Here is an 8143-nt window from a genome sequence, read left to right as displayed (position 1 = left end):
GCTCTGGCCAAGTTTTTGCTCTTAACTCCAAGAGGGAGTATTTATGCTCGATAGTGGGTTCATGCCTCCATTAAATGCTGGGACGGTGACGGAAAGTTCTAAGGTTGTGGATGTCTTGTTGCCACTAGGGATAAAACATTGATGCTATGTCTAAGGATGTAGTTATTGATTACATTACGCACCATACTTAATGCAATTGTCTGTTGTTTGCAACTTAATACTGGAAGGGGTTCGGATGATAACTCTGAAGGTGGACTTTTTAGGCATAGATGCATGCTTGGATAGCGGTCTATGTACTTTGTCGTAATGCCCAATTAAATCTCACTATATTTATCATATCATGTATGTGCATTGTTATGCCCTCTCTATTTGTCAATTGCCTGACTGTAATTTGTTCACCCAACATGCTTTTATCTTATGGGAGAGACACCTCTAGTGAACTGTGGACCCCGGTCCTATTCTTTACATCGCATACAATCTACTGCAATTGTTCTTTACTGTTTTCTGCAAACAATCATCTTCCACACAATACGGTTAATCCTTTGTTACAGCAAGCTGGTGAGATTGACAACCTCACTGTTTCGTTGGGGCAAAGTACTTTGGTTGTGTTGTGCAGGTTCCACGTTGGCGCCGGAATCCCTGGTGTTGCGCCGCATTACATTTCGCCGCCATCAACCTTCAACGTGCTTCTTGGCTCCTCCTGGTTCGATAAACCTTGGTTTCTTTATGAGGGAAAACTTGCTACTCGTCTGCATCACACCTTCCTCTTGGGGTTCCCAACGGACGTGTGTCAACTGCACGCATCAAGCTCTTTTTCTGGCGCCGTTGCCGGGGAGATCAAGCCACGCTGCAAGGGGAGTCTCCACTTCCCAATCTCTTTACTTTGTTTTTCTCTTGCTTTATTTTATTTACTACTTTGTTTGCTGCACTTAAACAAAACACAAAAAAATTAGTTGCTAGCTTTACTTTATTTACTGTCTTGCTCTCTATATCAAAAACACACAAAAATTAGTTACTTGCATTTACTTTACACAAAAAAATATTCCTTTAGCCTCTTTGGTTGCTCAAGAAGATCATGTTGATGTGAACTTCATTAAAAACAATAATTTTAACAACAATGCTTATAAGAATAATTTTGGTAGTAATAATTATAGGCCATATCCTTCTAATAATGGTAATGGTTATGGCAACTCTTATGGTAATTCCTACAACAACAATAGAAGTGCACCCTCTGATCTTGATAATTCAAATCCTTGAGAAGTTCATACCAGGAACTCCTGAACCATTTCGTCTTATCAATGGAATTAGGAGACCAATGCCATATGTCAGACTTCTGGAGGTGGAACTTTATCCAACATTGTTGTCAAAGGCAAGAAAGTATGGATTGAACGATAGATGGGTGCAGGTAATTAGATCTCTCATATTTTAATATTGTCTGACAAACATGATACGTTATATTGTTGCTTAATGGCTTCTGAACCTGAATCTTGAATGTGATTGCGCATTTGGTGCCTTTTGGATAGTCCATTAGGTGAGTGTTGCATAATGAAACATTTAATGTTCCGTGATGCAGGTTCTCGCTAAGAAGGACCCAGTGCGAAGACAAGTGCTGCAAGTTAAAGGTTGCTTTGCTGGATCAAAAGCGGAAAATCTTCTGGAAGGAGATATGATTCTTGCTATCCGTAAGGAGCCTATTACATGCTTCCTTGATATTGAGAATGCTTGCCAAAAGTTGGATCATTCAATAGATTCCGATGGAATGCTTGAGGTGAGTATATTTAGGTAGGTGAGAACGGTCTACAATTGAAAGCAAAACACTTTTTCTTTGACAACATACGATCGAATCAGGTATTATTAGTAGTATAATTGTTTTAACATTTGAGCAGGGAAAGGAAATAGACCTTATTGTTGGAACAGATGTAAGGGACGGTAATGGTTCAACACGCATGGTGAATTAGTGTGGATGCATTGTTCAGAATTTGTATCCGACAATGCGTGGTCGTGGTTCTCTGCCCAAGGAAGGTCATGGAGTTTATGTTGTTAGGTCAGTGTCATGTTCCTTCAAATATTAGAAACCATCAGTTAATCTTTCGATTGGAACACTGGACTCGGGCTAATGCTTCCGTTGTTCCTGAAAAAATGGCATATAAAATTTGTCCAATGGCAAATAATGTTAAGTTTAAAAAGTTTATAGAAAACACTATCAACATCTACAATGCTAAATCATTATCGTTAGATAGTTACATTTTGATAGTTTTTCTTCTACAAACTTGATCAAAATTTACATTTTTTTTACTTTGAATTATACGACATTGATCTGTTCAGGAACGGACTGACTGATGTTTAAAATTTTCCAATTTGATTTGAATGTCCAGTCAGAAATTTCTAGAAATAACCCTTTAATTATTATGATGTCCTCATTCCGTTTCCATATTTTTTTGAGACCACATTCCATTTCCATGTTGTGTGCACTGGTTGCCCTGAAGCAATAATTAATAATGAATACTGGAGCACCATGTAGAGACCTATAATTTTGTTAGTATGAAAATATGTAAAAAAAAAGCAATAAATATTCTGGAAAATGAGAGCTGGAATCGTGGCCAGTCAACACCATTTTCTACTTTTTGAAGCTTAAACAATTCAATAAAAAGGCACCTATATCAACATTTACATGTAGATGTTAGATTTACAGCCGTAAAAGGGAATGAGAAACCAGGTCTTTTATGCAGATGGTCTCCTGGAAGTCCCTCGGATAGATATTCTCTCTCTGCTCCCGAGTGGATAGTTGAGGTTAACAGGCAACCGACTCCAGATCTAGATTCTTTTATAGAGGTGGTGAAGGTATGCATTGTGAGTACTGAACAATATTCTTCTGTCGCATATTCCAGTATCTTCGATTTTGTATTGGAGTTTACATGGCATTTGTTGACCTTTTTTTTATCAGGGATTGGAAGATGGTCAATTTATTAGGGTGAGAACAATCCAGTTGGATGGAAAACCCTTCTTCCTTACTCTGAAATAAGACCTTCACTACTAGCCAACCTGGGAGCTCAGGTTTGAGCCCGAGACTGCAACATGGCACAGAAACAATGTAAGCAGGTAAGGAAAACGGAATGATGAATGGTGGGAACAAAGATAGGAGGCTTGAAAATTTGTTAATATTCTCCAAGTTTATCCTGATGCTAATGCAATCTTGCAGGGATTGAGACTTGAAGACAATGATTCCAAACAGGATAGTCGACATGCAGTCTCAGCGGAACAGAGATTGGACATCTTGTCGTCCACCCAACGTTTTTAGTTACTGACTTAAGCTCTATCAGAAAGTTGAATAGCAATTGAGATGTGTTTTATCTTGCAGTTTACATTAATGGCAGGGGCGTAGCTTAGTGTAAGCCAGGGGGCCAACGCCCCCCCCCCCCCCCAGTTTTTTAGCAAACTATGAAGGAATCTTGAATTGTCTGCTCCACTAATTACCACGAATTAAGCAATCAGGGAGCTATCTAGTCCATTAATTATCATCATGACAAAATTATTCCAAGACAATATACTGCACTGGTTACTGAATATTGACAGTGCAAGCAAGAAGATTATAGTACGTTGTTGGCAAAAACAATTTATAATATGTGGTCTCCTATTGTACTGCATGGTTCAATGGTGCAAAAGACAGAGGTAGGGACTAGCAATCCAGTTGGTGATACTATTGTATCGGGTGCTTCGGTTTCAAGCTTGATCAGTTCATGTCTATCAGGCTGCTCCTCTTTTGTCATCTCTCTGCGTTAGATCTAGTAGTAGCTTCTCCAAGGTGACAAAGAAGAAACACATACTCCAGTCCAGCGCCTATAAACAAGGCACTCAAGTATAGAAGTGCAGCACCATCAGAAGCAATGCTCACTGTTGAACCATAGGAGTCCGTATGTGTCACGTGTAACTAGTTAAAGGCCCACGATCTCTTCACACGATCCCATGGTCGTTGTAACTATGAGACCGCACCTTGGTGTGCTTGTACGGGTATTTATACCCCTGATATCTCAATGCAAAGTGTGTTGAATCCTCCTATCTCTGTCTTGATAGTATCACAGGAGGAGCTGCTCAATCCATTCTCTCACGCTTCCGGAACCTCTCTCGACAATCCAATGGTGACAGCTCTCCGCCGCGCGCGCTCGCCGTTTACCACGCCCTCAACACCGCGCGCGCCACCTTCCTTCACGGCCTCGGTGATCTAGTGTAAGCCAGGGGGCCACCGCCCCCCCCCAGTTTTTTAGCAAACTATGAAGGAATCCTGTTTGGGACCAGCTTGGAAGTTCATTGAATTGTCTGCTCCACTAATTACCACGAATTAAGAAATCATCAGAGAGCTATCTAGTCCATTAATTATCATCATGACAGAATTATTCCAAGACAATATACTGCACTAGTTACTGAATATTGACAGTGCAAGCAAGAAGATTGTAGTACGTTGTTGGCAAAAACAATTTATAATATGTGGTCTCCTATTGTACTGCATGGTTCAATGGTGCAAAAGACAGAGGTAGGGACTAGCAATCCAGTTGGTGATACTATTGTATCGGGTGCTTCGGTTTCAAGCTTGATCAGTTCATGTCTATCAGGCTGCTCCTCTTTTGTCATCTCTCTGCGTTAGATCTAGTAGTAGCTTCTCCAAGGTGACAAAGAAGAAACACATACTCCAGCAGTCCAGCGCCTATAAACAAGGCACTCAAGTATAGAAGTGCAGCACCATCAGAAGCAATGCTCACTGTTGAACCACAGGAGTCCGTATGTGTCACGTGTAACTAGTCAAAGGCCCACGATCTCTTCACACGATCGCATGGTCGTTGTAACTGTGAGACCGCACCTTGGTGTGCTTGTACGGGTATTTATACCCCTGAGATCTCAATGCAAAGTGTGTTGAATCCTCCTATCTCTGTCTTGAAGGTATCACAGGAGGAGCTGCTCAATCCATTCTCTCACGCTTCCGGAACCTCTCTCGACAATCCAATGGTGACAGCTCTCCGCCGCGCGCGCTCGCCGTTGACCACGCCCTCAACACAACGGGCGCCACCTTCCTTCACTGCCTCGGTGATCCAGACGGCTCGATCTGGCCGCCGACAACTATGCGCAATGGCGCCGCTTCCTCCTGACCGTCATCGTTTTTTTTTTTCGATATGGGAGCATCGCTCCGGCCTTTGCATCAATAGATGCACACAGCCATATCACATATCTTTTATTAAAAGAATGAAGTTCAAAATAGTGTACTTATTACAATCATATGGAAGCTAAGGCTGTGACAATAAACAGCCACACAAAGATGAACAGCAAACAAAATATATCCATCTTCAATCTTGAATCCTTCTAGTGTGCCGCCATCCAGTAGCATGGAAATAGCAATCCCGTGTGACCGTCAAGATTCGGTTGCATCCAATAGCCATAGTATCCCGCTGGTCCTCCGGAAGAAGATACGCCCAAAGTTGGATCCAATGCGCCGCATGAATAATAACCTGCAAAAAATTGGTTCCCTTTTGTTTATTAAACACAATATCATTTCTACTTGTCCATATAGACCAACAAATCGCTGAGATTCCAATACGAATATGTTCCTTATCATTCTTTTTCACTCCATTCAACCAATTACCAAACATATTCGTGATATTAGCAGGGGGAGGAATGTTATAAGCAAAATATACCATTCTCCAGATTAATTTTGCAAATGGACAAGATAGAAACAAGTGATCAATGGTCTCATTATTATCACAGAAACAACAATTTTGATTACCCGTCCACTTCCTCTTAATTAGATTATCCTTAATAAGCAACACTTTATTACTAAAAAACCACATAAATATCTTTATCTTGAGGGGTATTTTAATCTTCCAAAGGTATTTTCTCAGAAATCTAGTATGGCCATTCATAAGGTCAAGGTACATGGATTTAACTGAAAATAAACCCGACTCTGTTAACTTCCATACAAACTGGTCTTTATCGTTATTCAGTTGTACCATCATTAGTCGTTCACATAGGTGTATCCACAAATTCCACTTATGTTCATTAAGATATCTCCTAAAATCAATGTTAATAGGGGATTGATTCAACACCGTAGATACCAACACATTTTTCTGTTGGACAATATTATAAAGAGACGGATATTGTTGAGCTAAGGACACTTCGCCCAACCAGACATCCTCCCAAAACCGAACCGTCATCTCATTCCCAATTTTAAATTCACCCCTCTTAAAGAACTCATCTTTTACTCCCATCAGCCCCTTCCAAAAGGGTGAATCAGTAGGTTTCGCCTCCACCTGAGCCAGCGTTTTATTTTTAATATATTTGTTATGCAACAATTGCTGCCAAATTCTTTCTTCCGATAATAATTTGAATAACCATTTACTTAACAAACATTTATTTTTCAATTCAAGAACCTCGATCCCTAGGCCCCCTTGATCCTTTGGTCTACAAATAATATTCCATCTTGATAATCGATATTTCTTTTTGTGTTTATCAGATTGCCAAAAAAAGCGAGATCGATAGAAATCAAGCCTCTTCCTCACACCTTTTGGGATCTCTAAAAAGGATAGCATGAACATGGGCAGACTAGTAAGAACGGAGTTAATAAGAATAAGACGATCTCCATAAGATAACATTTTACTCCGCCAACAGCCTAATTTTGCAGCAAATCTATTCTCCACCGGATTCCATTCAGAATTACGGAGCATTCTATGGTGGATATGAATACCAAGATACCTAAATCGCTAAAGATCTCAGCGACCACGCCGCAGTGCGCCGCGTAGACGGCCCGGATCGAGTACGTGGGTCATGATCGACCACACCGTCGTGCACTGGCTCTACATCACCGTTTCGCCGGAGCTGCTCGACGTCGTCATGCAGCCAGAGGACACGGCGGTCACCGTGTGGGCCGCCATCGCGAGCATCTTCCGCGACAACTAGCTCTCGCGCGCCGTGTACATCGATCGACGAGGCCGGAGTACCACGCCGTCGTTCAGGGCGACATGTCGATCATGCAGTAGTGCTCCAGGCTCAAGAGCTACGCCGACCAGCTGCACGACCTCGGCCAGACGGAGACGCAGCAAGTCTTGAACCTGCTCCTTGGCCTCGGGCGCCAGTTACCATGCCGCGATCCCGAGTTCCGCTGCCTTTGTTACAGGCGCGCTCCTTCCTCATGCCGGAAGAGCACCGCGCGCCAGCAGGCCGCCCTCTACGTCGGCCGCACCACCAACTCTCCCGCGCCGGTACCTGCACTTGCCCCTGCTTCCTTACGGCGCGCCCCACGGCCAGGGCGCCTCCGGCTCCAACTCCAACAGGAATCGGAACAAGGGCAAGAAGACGGCCAAGGGAGGACACATGCATACGCGCGCGGGCGCCTCGTCACCATTACATGGCTACGGCCTACGCCCCTGCACCGCCACGCCAGCCCGTCCTCCGCACCAGCACAGCCGTGGGACATGCATGGGTCCTCTGCACCGCAGGCCGCTCTGAACAGCACATAGGCGCCGGCCGCCTTCCTCGATCCGGCGCATCATCCTCGCATGTATATGTTCTCCAACCCTTGTGTTTGTCGCTCCCAAATCCTGGTTGGAAATGGTGCTCTAGCTTCTTCCCATTACACACACAGACACCGGCTCTCTCATCACCACTTCCTCCCCGGCCGGCCTCTCCAATTACGAAACGCTTCTTCCTCCCCCCCTCACTAGTTAAAAATCTTGTCTCTGTTGGACAACTAACACGTGGAAAATCCTCTATCTGTCGAATTTGACGCTTTCGGTTTCTCTGTCAAAGAAGGACGGTGATTCTGCGCTGTGACTGACGGCGATCTGTACCCGGTGTCGCATGGCTCTCTCCGACCACGTCGCGTCGTCCGTTCGACCTGTGGCACCAACGGCTCGGTCACCCCGGCTCTGCTGCTCTTCGTTCCTCTTCCTTTGAATTCAGCAAAACTGACTTGCCATTCATGTCGTCTTGGCAAGCATATACGTCTTCGGTTTTCAGCACCCACTAGCAGTGGCGGAGCTTAGTGCATGTCGGGGGGCCACCGCCCCCCCATGATTTGCACATGCACTGAAGAATTTTTTTTGGAGAGCCTATATTATGGATTTTTGTGTATTTTGCCCCCCCATGAACTCATGAATTTTAT

General features: G+C 43.6%; 1 pseudogene; it reads left to right on the top strand.

Annotated features, from left to right (window-relative positions):
- Positions 1-1666: 1666 nt before the first annotated feature.
- Positions 1667-3206, top strand: LOC124657546 (annotated as a pseudogene).
- The last annotated feature ends 4937 nt before the right edge of the window (positions 3207-8143 follow it).

The sequence above is a fragment of the Lolium rigidum genome, chromosome 5 (assembly GCF_022539505.1).
Source record: "Lolium rigidum isolate FL_2022 chromosome 5, APGP_CSIRO_Lrig_0.1, whole genome shotgun sequence".
Lineage (NCBI taxonomy): Eukaryota > Viridiplantae > Streptophyta > Magnoliopsida > Poales > Poaceae > Lolium > Lolium rigidum.
This window is presented reverse-complemented; position numbering and strand designations above follow the sequence as displayed.